The following is a 12,813-nucleotide window of genomic DNA, read 5'->3' as shown; positions in this document are numbered from 1 at the left end:
ATTCTCCATCGTTGAGGACAAAGGCTTTAAAGATTTTTCAAAGACCCTGGACCCTTCATACACTCTGCCTAGCAGGAAAACACTGTCTCAAGCTCTACTGCCTAAGATGTATGGAAAACTAAGAGCCGAGTTATTTGAAAAAATCAAGAGTGCTCCTGCTGTATGTCTCACAACAGACTGCTGGACATCTGTGACGACCACAAGTTACATGTCTGTGACCTGCCACTATATTCAGGATTTTGCTATGACCTCCCATCTCCTGGACTGTTTTACCTTGACAGACAGACACACTTCAGCTCACCTGGCAAGTGAGCTGAAGAGAGTTTCAACCGAATGGGGTGTCATAGACAAAGTTGTAGCTTGTGTCACAGACAATGCCAGCAACATTGTGGCAGCCCTGAGAGATCACCTGCACTGGGACCACATACCATGCTTTGCACATGTGTTGAACCTCATTCTTAGAGCTGCACTTAGGGAGGTTCAGGGCACAATTCAAAAAATAAAAGCTGTGGTTGAATATTTCCACAGAAGCACAGTTGCTTCAGACAAGCTGAAGGCCACACAGCAACAGATGGGCCAGGAGCAACTGCGTTTGAAGCAGGATGTAGCTACAAGGTGGAATTCAACATTCTACATGCTGCAAAGGTTCATTGAAGTGAAAGATCCAGTCATCTCCACCCTGGCACTTATCAATGCACCGCTATCCACACTGTCCACAGAGGAATGGGGAATTGCCCGTGAAACAGTGGGCATTATCAAGCCTTTTGAGGAGGTTACCATTGAAGTGAGCGCTGAGAGGTATGTAGATAAAGTGATTAATGTTTATATTAAATTAAAATCACTTTTATTGGATGAATCAGTGTACACATAAATTAATTTGACTCCTATCTAACTTTGCTCTCAATGTACATGCACATAATAAGCACAAACTTCATATTTTAAACAAAAATTATAGTTTGTGATAGATTTTTAACTGCATCCTTACTGTTAACAAAGAAGCATGACATTGACTTTGTAATAGTACACTGTTATAACTGCTTTTAAGAACAACATTTGAATAATTCAACTGTCTGTAGGTTTGTGACTGCCTCCAAAGTGATCCTGATGGCAAGGGGTCATCAGAGGATTGTTGCCCGCCATCAAAGGAATCCATCCATCCATGAACCAGTTCAAAAACTGGTGGACTGTCTGATGGCAGAGATGCAGAAGAGGTTCAGCAAGGTGGAGCAAATTGAGAAGCTTGCTGATGCTACTTGTTTGGACCCAAGGTTCAAAAAGCAAGCCTTTGTGAACGACAAGGCAGCAGATGATGCTGTAAAGAGGATTACAGCTACTGCAGCACACCATCACCCTGGTCACAGTGAGGAGGAGGAGGAGGGTCAAGATCCTGCTGCGGCTGCCAGCGCAGGGGCCATGTTTTGGGAAGACTTCGATGAGAGGGTAGCAAACACCAGCGCTTCCACTTCATCCAATTCTGCCACATCAAGCATCTCAACTGCTGCCATGATGGAGATACGGGCCTACCTTGCAGAGCCACTCCTACCCCGCACATCAGACCCTCTGGCATGGTGGAGGATGTGCTCTCCAGTATTTAAAAGTCTGTGTGAAGTGATGAAGACAAGACTGTGCATTGTGGCCACATCTGTGCCCTCTGAGAGAATTTTCTCAAAGACTGGGCAGATCATCACTGACAGACGGAACAGGCTCAGCCCCTCCAAGGTCCGCGAGCTTGTGTTTCTCAATGCCAACTTGCCTTAGAGCAGGCCTTAAACTGCTTAATATACTTGTGTTACTTTTACTTAATTGTGCAATATTGTTGTTGGTTTGGATTTGGGTTTATAAGTGTGTTTATAAATAAATACTTTTGAAAATTATATCAACATATTGATTTTGTGTTATACTCTGCCATAAAATATAATAATAATAACAAATGTAATAACAATAATAATAAGACACAATAAATGCACCATGTAACACTTTAAGGAACTTATTTATTTATACTTTTTGTCTTACTTAATTGTCTTACTAATTGTCAAAATGAGGATACAGGACACAAGTCACTTTATTGTGGTGTTTTTGCTTTCCTAGGTTTTCACATGGTTTGAATTGCTTGTGACATTGTGTGTATTCAGCAGCTCAGCTGAAGCAAACCATGTTGCCTTCAGTGTTAAGCGTTAAGAACCGCAGCCTTTTTTACAACGCCCACAAGGGGGCTACAGCGCCACCCGCTGTAAAAATGAATGAAATGAACGAAATGACTCAAAAAAAGATTCGTTCAATTTACTGACCGAGAGTTAAAGATCCGATTCAGTAAAAAGAGTCGAACTTCCCAACACTATTGGATTTACCAGCAACCAGGTAATTGCTTATACGCTGCTGCCATCTAGTGGCCGTTAATTTGAACTCGAATGACATGGCAAATACTCATGTAGACAACGTTAATGGCTGATGAGTCTTTCGTGTATATTCTTTATTTTCCTGTCAGAAACCACATAAATCTTTGAACAAATTCTCATTAGAACACATACATATATAAACACAACATTGCCTGTCAAATGAACGTTAAACTGAAGATCATAAAACCCAAATGGTGGATCTGATTATCTGTTAATAAGATAATTTACATGTTATAATTGGTAGATTACAGCAAGCTTCCCTTGCCTTGCCTACAGACTAGAAGTAAAAGATAGACTAGGCCTGACACTGTTGCTTCTTTATAATATGAAGTTTATAAGATTTAAAATGTTCTATTCTCAGTAAATGTTGTTACACTTGTATCAAATGTGTTGTAGACTATGCGTCTTTGGGGTCGTAATGCATGTCTTTGCCTAGGCTAATGTAGGCCTATGTTTTATATGTACAGCTTTGTCAACTGTGATATTGTATATTGAACCAATGTCTTATTGACAGATACCAATATGTTTAAAGTCATCTGTGATGACTAAGATTTGATATATGTTTTAGTTAATCAGATAAAAACCTAAAGGTTTTTTTGTGTGTGTACTCACAGGATGGATGACCTCGTCGAGTTTTTAAGGCAGTGACAGGTTCCAGAGGACATGATCGACATCATGGAGCATGAGAAGGTGTTAAGACTCTCAATATGACTGTAAAAAACCACCTTAGATAATTTGCAAAGTCTGTCGGCGCAAAAAAACGTGTTTGGTGGACACAGGCCTCTAATGTGAAAGGGCTGATGTCAATAGAACGTTTTGCATAGACTCAACAAACATGCATATAATCCCTTATAATGTTGCTCCCTTGTGACATTTCCTCTCTGTGTTCTCAGATTGATAGAAGTGCCATACTTCTCATGACTGACCAACAGCTCAAACCCTACCTCCCTTCATATGGCGATCGACTGGCGGTGGTCAGCTTTTGTAGGCGGTGTGAAGGTGGCAGTGGAAGAAAAGCCAGGCTTTTCGACCGCTTACGCAGCAAGCTGCAGAGGAGGACAGAGAGAGGAGATGAAGAAGAAACCAGTTCAGGGCAGAATTCTGCATCTAAAAATGCTTTGAAGATGATGAGGAAGGTTGAGTTAGGATGGATGAATTTCGATAAAAAAATGGATTGCTTCAAGCAAGTTAGAACGAAACGCGGAGGGGGCACAAGAAAGGTAACTGTCTCCAAAGATGCTGAAAGGGAAGATTTGATCAAAGAAGCCATTAAGCTGTACTTTCCCTCCATTTTGGGACCAATTACTTCTTTTGATGTGGACCTGAAAGATTACCAACAGATAGCTGTTAATGAGGGAGTAACAGTTGGCCAATTATACTCCGACACAAAACTCTCTCTTCTAAGGTTCTACCTCACCACAAGAGAGAAAACCGACAGTCATTCCAATCAGAGGGATGAGTCTGAGACCCCTCTCTCTCATGATTTTATCGTTCCATCACCACCTGCAAGACAACCACAAACTTTAGTTGTTGAACAAATACAAGAAGAGGTTGTGGATCTCTTGGACTATGAGGATTTGGAGATTGAGACTACTTCAGTAGACAGCGACATTGTACTCATCTCTACAGGAATCATCTCTGGTCACACAGAACAAAGTTTGGATGACACATTACCAGTGTCACCACAAGCCATACAAGCAGAGACAGATAAGACCAATGTCACAATATTGGTGGTCCACAGGGGGCAGGTGCTTCGACAGCTCATTGCGCATTTCCTAAACGACAAAATCACAGACACAAACATCCAGTTACAGCTCGTTCTGCCAGACGGAACTCTCGAGAAGGGGTTTGATACAGGAGGAGTTGTGAGAGATTGCCTTTCTGAATTCTGGAGTGAGTCTTATGAGCAATGCACAACTGGAAATGAACTGAGAGTACCTTTCCTCCGCCATGATTTTGGACAGCTGGAATGGCAGAGTGTTGGTCGGATCCTTGCCTTTGGATGGAAAATGGAGAGGTATCTCCCCGTGAAGATGGCACCAGTCATAATAGAGCAGGCAGCCTTTGGATTTACAAGGGGCAATGTTGTGGAAAACTTTCTGAGGTACATGCCGGTCTCTGACCGTTCACTCATGGAGTCATGGTGCTCAGACTTCACCAGTGTTGATGAAGATGAATTAATTGAAGTCCTTGGCAACTATGGTTGCAGGAGGATACCAACAGCTCAAAATGCTGATGCTGTTCTTAAAGAGCTAGCACACAAAACTGTCATTCAAGAGCCAGCGTATGTGATTGAACAGTGGTTGGAGGTCTTGAGTACAACCATTAAAAGCCTTGAAGACCTTACAACAGCTTATGAAACTCTTCAACCAACTGGGAGAAAGATTCTGAAGTCCCTTTACTTTCCGGACACCCTAAATGCCCATCAAAAAGACATACAAAAGCACCTGACCTTGTACCTGAAGAATGCTGACTCACAACACCTATGCGCCTTCCTGAGATTCTGCACAGGCTCTGATTTGTTCTTAGGAAAGAGAATTACCATTAGCTTCAATCAGCTCCAAGGACTTCAGCGTCGTCCTGTCGCACACACATGTGGCTGTGTGCTGGAGTTGTCTGTTCATTACGACAGTTACCCCGATTTCAGTTCAGAGATGAACAAAGTTCTGGAAAGCAATGTGTGGGTGATGGACATTGTTTGAAGCTCATAGTCAGTTTATGTTCTTGGAGAATAACATGTTTTGCACTGTAAAACACAAATGCTCTTAATAGACACATTTCCTCTACTATGATAAGCAGGGTTTTTTATGATAATATTGCATGTTCTGCACTTTGAGTAATCACATGTTCTGTGAATATTTAGTATGAAAGGTTCTGGACGTTTTAGTTCAAGTTCTGTACGTTTTAGTTCAACACAATAATGTGTATGTTTTCGTAAAATAACTCAATTAGATGGTGAGCTCCTTGTTTTAAACTGTTTATATAAATGAACACTACATATTTATGATGTAGTTATGTACACATATGCTGTGATGAATGTAGGTTGAAATCACATATCACTGCTGAGATTTATGATGTAATTGTTTGTTTGTTTGTTTGTTACATAGTCATCAGTTTACGTGATCTTAAAATGTTCTGTGCAGTGAGGTACTGCCAAAAGATATTTGGAATGTTTTTGCAATGCAGTTTTATTCTGAAATGAATAAATTAATAGAAACAGTTGCATTCATTGAAGTCTGAAAATAGATTGAACATGGGTTTTTAACATGAATTTAAAATGAAATTGCCAACAGTACATTTGCTCAACACTTAATATTTAGCACACTGGAGCTTAGTAATGGACACTTATTATTTAGCTGGCAGAACACCTCAGTACCCTCCTTCCCACCACCATCCCAACATTCTAAATTAAGTTTATGCTTGTGCTCCAAAGGGGTTTTATGTAGTTATGCATTTTGTGTAACAATGTATATAGGTTAACAGTTTCTCAGCACCACCATGATCAATTGTAGGAACACACATTTATTCCCTAAGCCCATCATGAACCAACTGTCGAAGTTTCAGGTAAAGGTCAGTGATTTGATAGATGTCAGTGGACATCAGGAGGTTGTGCTCTGTCATCAGTTCAATGCAAATGTGATACAAATCCTCATCACAAGGATAGTCTTTAAAAGAACAGTCCTCCAGACAAAGGTCAATCCTGGTGTTATCAACTTGCTGAACAAAGTTTTGTGCCCCGTAGAGGTTGGGAACAGCATAGAGCATGGATGGGCGACCACTTGGGGCCCTAGGATTGTGAGATGCCCTTATGCGGTGGTCATTCCAGATAGCAGCAACTTCATCAAGTTCCTCCTATTGGGGGGGAAACATGAGTAAATCAATTTGATGTGGGGGGATCATTAGCCTACATCTAGAAGCCCCTTAACTTTCTCAGCAGCTTTTTACTTACCTGTATCACCTCCTGGAAGCAAAATTGGACTAATGACTTGTCGATGAAGCTGTCATCATAGAGACCGTCAGCCTTTAACTGGTCGAAATGGTCCATCCAGAACTGAGTACACTCACTCCGCAACGTACACCACCAGCGCTCAATACGTTGGTTCCCCGAGCTTGGACCTAGAGTGACACAGTCTGTGGAAATGCCGTTTTCACTGCCGTGCATAAAACTTTGCATTGCGGCAATGTGTGTGTTCTCCGTCCCGTGATCCAATCTCACTTTCAATGGGCGACCATGCTGCATCACTGAATCAATGAAATACCCCGCTATAAGACGTTGGTCGCTGTTAGTTGAGTGGGTGTTTAGCCAGATCATCTTTCGCGAGAACCCATCAATGCAACCACTGATGCATATCCCATACGGCTTCAATTTGTCATATCCATCTATGTGCCACACATAATTCGGGCCACGACCAAGGGCGTAACCATGGTTTAGACATTGGGGGGGTCCAATTTTTTATTATTATTTGTTAAGTGCATTGCCTACAATTCTATATTTATATATGAAAATGTGGACATTTAGAACATAGTTTCGAGGACTACATTGACCATTTGAATTCACATCTAAAGGAATAGTGTAATCATGTAATGTCTGCCCCGCCCCCCCCCCCCCCCCCACACACACACACACATACACACACACACTTTGTTTTGGTTAGTTGCTTACTGACCTTAAACACACCTACCAATTACAATTATGCTCTTCCAGTAGTACTGTAGCAAAAAGGATAGCTTCCAATGGAAAAATACCACAAACCCAAAGCATGTTTTTTTAATGTTATTTTAATTAGGACAACTACTGATGTACTTTTGTGATGTACAGACTTTAACAAAAAAATTTGCTGAGGACTTTTAATTCCAGGGACTTGCACAAAGCATGAAACTTAAAATCTTGATTTTTACTATAAAAAGCAAGTCTGATTATTTACACTGAAAATTATTTACATTGACTGGAACACAGAAGAGAAATGAACATGGGATGTCTATGTAGGTGTAAAAGTGCTACAGCCAAAGGAAAGGCAGCATAGGACTGAGATGGAAAAGTATTAACTAAATAAATGACCCAAAAACCTGGAGGCGTTCATTATTAAGCTCAACTAAGCTCTGACAGATCTGTTTCCTGTCCAAAGCATCCAACTTTTCCTGATGAACATGGCAAATGGCAACGTTGTTCAGCCGGGTCTGCGTCATCATGGTTCTCAGCCATGTCTTCAGCCGTCTCAAGGCGCTGAAACTTCGCTCTGCCTCTGCTGAGGAGGCAGGAACAACCATCAGCAGTCTCAAAAGGATCTCGACTTGCTTGAAAAGATGTCGCACCTCTGGCACCATTTCCCGGAAAGTGTCTGCTACCTCTGAGGAAGTTGTACAAGTGTAGTTGGCCTGGAACATTTTCAGCTGCACTTCTAAAGCCATGGCATCCAACTCTGGGTATTCATCCACAACTGCATCAATGTTCCCAGAGATGAGTACATCCTCTAATTTTTGCAGTCTTTGAAGCCCGTCCTGGCTGAAGCGCTCATTGCATTGCACCACAGCAGTGTCCAAGGTATTGTAGTACTGCATTCTGTAGTACGCTTGGGCAGTGGAGTGAGAATGTGATGTGGCTGGACCAGTGAAGCGCTTCGGAGGCTGCCGCACATGAGGCATCTTGATTGGCTGCAGATTAAGAGATGTGACAATCTGAGAACCTCTGGAGTACAGCCAGTCAAAGTGCACTTCAGATCTTTTGGCCTGGAGGCCTCTTTTCACATGGTCTACAGCAGCCAGCATCCCTGATGTAGTTTGGCTTCTCTGCTGCAGAGAAATGTTCAGCTCCTCCATGACAGCCATGACATCTTCTGCCAGAATGATGCCGAGAATGGTATTGCCCCTCAAAAAGCTTTTGTGAAGGCCACTGGCTCTTGCAGACATTTCCATCGTGGTGGATTGAGACATCTCTTCTGTGGCTGTGAGCACAGATTCATATTGTGAGAGGACAGAGCGCATGGCTGGCGTTCGGACTGTCCATCTGGTGGGGCAGAGAGGCTTCAAAGATGTATGCGTAGCTGTTCGATCTGACTTTGCTACAGCTGTGAAGATAGCCTTGAACTTCCCAGACTGATTGAATAAAACGCCCAACTCATGCACTAACTGCATTGCATCTCTTATAACGGGGGCGGATACACAGGCAGCTTGGGTGATCAAATTGACACAGTGTGGCCCACAATGAACATATACTGCAAGAGGCTGCTCTTTCTTGATATGAGCCTGCACACCTTGCATCCTGCCAGACATATTGGCTGCCCCATCGTAGGTTTGACCTCGTAGCTGTGAAAGTGGGAGATTTAGGCGAATCAAAACATCTTTAGCTACACTAGCTATGTTTTCTCCAGTTGTGGATGTGACCTGATACAGGCCTATGAATTCCTCTCTGGGCTGCAAGTTTTTGTCAACAAAGCGCAGACAGAAGGACTCTTGCTCAACTCCTGCTGCATCCTGTGTCCCATCAATTATAAGGGAAAACTGAACCACTGGCAATGAGTGGATTTCCTGTGTTATTTCGCGTACAATTGTGTTGCTGACAATTTGAAGGACCTCATTCTGAATTTTGGGGCTGGTGAAATTGTTGTGCCGCTGAAGCCAGCTTGAAAGTTCTTCATCACCCTCTGCCTTGTACTTAATTAACTGGTGGAAGTTGCCCTCTTTGTTGTCATGCCCCCTTAAAGCATTGCCCTGTCTGGCCAAGCACATCACCCCCCCCACAATCTTCAAGAAACTATTCCTGGCCACCTGCTGCTGCTTTTGCAACTGAGAGGAAAGTTGAGTACTGACAGGCTGTTTTTGGTGCAAATATGTTGTCACCGCTGCTGAATGGCAATCGCTGTCTTCATGTTCAGAGAACCTTTGGAGAGCTTTTTTCCAATTACTGAAACCAGTGTTGATAAAAGCACCATCAGCCTTACTGGCTAAAGCGGATTTCTGTTCTCCAAAATATTTGGAACAATAAAAACAAAGCACACCTTTCAGTGAGGGACTGTAGTGAAGCCATTTGTACTGCCTAAACCAACTGTCCTGAAATTTGAGCGTTTTATTTTTCAGGGACTGAGTTTCGATAAAGCGGGTATTGGGCTGGTGTGGGCAGGTACCAAGCTCCTCCTTATGCTGATCTAAACCACTGCCTCCTCTGCCTGGCTCTGTCTCTCTTTCCCTGTCAGTCTCCTGAAATATAACGTGTAGCGTTGGAATTACCTGTATATTTTCACTTATCATACACAAGATGCAGGTACCTGTAATGCCTTACTTAGCTTCATACTTAAAATGACTGTCTTTGTGCAATACTAAATTGCATTATATTTCACATTCATTCCTCACCTGATCATCTGCATGTCCAGAGCATACCCCTGTCTGGCCACTGCTTTCAGCCTGCCTCTCTGCCTCCCTGTCTGTCTGTGCTGCCTGCATTGTGACCACATGTCATTATGTTATCAGAAGAACAGTGGCTGACCTTCGTGATCATTTTGGTCTATATACTCTGCTTGTATTAGAAGTAGGCTACTTTTATGTATTGCTGACATGTAGGCCCAGTTTATAAACAATGTTGTAAGGCTGTCTAGTCTCACATTCAAAATTCTCACCTTATCACCTGCATGTCCAGTAGGGCTTTGACTTTTGCCCAAAAATCATATTCGAATTTCGTTTGTTTATTAATATTAATATTCGAATATATTCGAATATTTATTAATAATATTTTGACCATTAAATGCCTTCAGTAATACCTGGGCTGAATCCGAATACTTAGTACATACTATTTATGTTCAGTGTCTATGTCTACTACTTGACGGTCTACAGCTATGCGTAGAACGCCTAGAATGGTCTTCTACAGCTATGCGTAGAACGCCTCTTGCGTGTTCCAACGGTTTATTATGTTTCTAATAAATCCCTGTCTAATCAATACTTCATTCACTGCCTCTTCCGTGGTCGTTACAATATTATGAATAGACTGCATCGGGTTCTCCGACGTCTCTCCCTCTTGGCCTGCCCATAAAAGGTTCGAATATTAAGGGCTGCCTAATATTCGTTCGAATTTTGATTTATTTTTTTGATATTCGAATTATATTCGAATCACGAAGTTCGAAGTCAAAGCCCTAATGTCCAGAGCATGTCCCTGTCTGGCCACTGCTTTCAGCATGCCTGTCTCTCTCCCTGTCTCTCTGTGGTGCCTGCATTGTGACCCCACGTCATTTTATCAGAAAAAACAGCGACTCATATTTTAATTAGGCTACTCGTTTTATTTACTCACACATTTAGCTCGGTATCAAGCTACTAATTGTCTGGAGAAAAAAAAAACGTGTACGCTCGGCTGCTGGTCCAGTTTTATCCGCTTTTTAAGTAACCTTAAATTGTCCGTTACCTCCTCTCCAACACGTTAAATAACGTTACTTACATTCAAATGACTCACCTGATCACCTGCATGTTCAGAGCACGTCCCTGTCTGGCCACTGCTTTCAGCATGCCTGTCTAGGCTGTCTCTCTCCTTCTCTCTCTGTGCTGCCTGCATCGTAACCATGTCATTTTATCAAAAGAACAGCGACTGACCTTCATGAGCTATATTTAATATTCTGCTTTTACGAGGCTACTCGTTTTATTTGCTTACTCAAAGCTCGGTATCAAGTTACTTACTGTCTGAAAAAAACTCCGTATGCTTGGCTGTTGGTCCAGTTTCTTCTGCTTTTTACGTACCGGTAACCTCAAATCCTCCATTACTCTTTACTTTCTTGGCTCTCACTGAAGAAAGAGTGTGGGGTAACCATGACAACGCAGAAAGTCGCGAGGTGGTTTCAAACTAAATCGCACAAGTGTACAATTAGGAGGGGGGATTCTTAACAAACGGAAATAAATTGAAAATAAATAAGACATAACAAGAGACCGATCCATTGACAGGGTTCATAAAAAGAGAACATGTCATATATTTTACATTTTATCCTGCTGTATATTGGGGGGGACAGGTTAGTATTTTCTCAACATTGGGGGGGACACGACCCCCCCAAAGAATGCGTGGTTACGCCGTTGGCCACGACTGACATATACTCTACGTCTCAGACGGTGCCGTGCACGGAGATCCACGCCACCACCATCCATTTGACGCAGCAAGAGACGAACGGTCTCTCTGTCCGTGATGATCCCTGCCATCCAACACTTCTGTTGCATCCACCTGTAGCCATGTTGTTGGCCAGAGGACTGTAATTGGCGATGTATGAAATCGGCTACTTCTCCGATGTCCGCCTTATTGCGTCTTCGCCACAGCTGATTCCTATGAAGCACTCTTTCTAGAGTTCTTTTACTAATGTTTATGTTGTGCTCCGTAGATAATTGAGCCAAAATTTCAGCATTTGTATACTTCCGTCTGAAATAATCCTTAATAATCGAGTTCATCATCTCGAGCAGGCTACAATGACTGGTCTGGTCCTGTTGAGAAGTTATCTCATTATAACGAGATAGTATCTCATTATAACGAGATAGTACCTCATTATAACGAGATAGCATCTCATTATAACGAGATAGTATCTCATTATAACGAGATGCTATCTCAAAATAACGAGTTGTGACCTGCATTTTTTTTTCTTTTACGTGGCGGAAACGGGCTTCCATACAAACGTGTTATTATGCTTACAAAAGGGTTATTTAAGCATAAACCACCATTTGGGAGTGAATTCCATTAGTTTAGAGCAATATCAACATTGTAAGGTCAGAATCACATTGTTGGTCAAAAAGTGCTTCTCTCGCTCTGAAAAGCATTTTGCACGCATAAAAACTTGACAAGTGAATATTTCTGTTCCTTTCAATTCAAACGTGTTATTATGCTTACAAAAGGGTTATTTAAGCATAAACCACCATTTGGGAGTGAATTCCATTAGTTTAGAGCAATATCAACATTGTAAGGTCAGAATCACATTGTTGGTCAAAAAGTGCTTCTCTCGCTCTGAAAAGCATTTTGCACGCATAAAAACTTGACAAGTGAATATTTCTGTTCCTTTCAATTCAAACGTGTTATTATGCTTACAAAAGGGTTATTTAAGCATAAACCACCATTTGGGAGTGAATTCCATTAGTTTAGAGCAATATCAACATTGTAAGGTCAGAATCACATTGTTGGTCAAAAAGTGCTTCTCTCGCTCTGAAAAGCATTTTGCACGCATAAAAACTTGACAAGTGAATATTTCTGTTCCTTTCAATTCAAACGTGTTATTATGCTTACAAAAGGGTTATTTAAGCATAAACCACCATTTGGGAGTGAATTCCATTAGTTTAGAGCAATATCAACATTGTAAGGTCAGAATCACATTGTTGGTCAAAAAGTGCTTCTCTCGCTCTGAAAAGCATTTTGCACGCATAAAAACTTGACAAGTGAATATTTCTGTTCCTTTCAATTCAAACGTGTTAT

This window comes from Pollachius pollachius, assembly GCF_949987615.1.
Source record: "Pollachius pollachius genome assembly, chromosome: 20".
Taxonomy (NCBI): domain Eukaryota; kingdom Metazoa; phylum Chordata; class Actinopteri; order Gadiformes; family Gadidae; genus Pollachius; species Pollachius pollachius.
The sequence above is the reverse complement of the archived record's forward strand: the minus strand, read 5'-3'. Positions refer to the sequence as shown.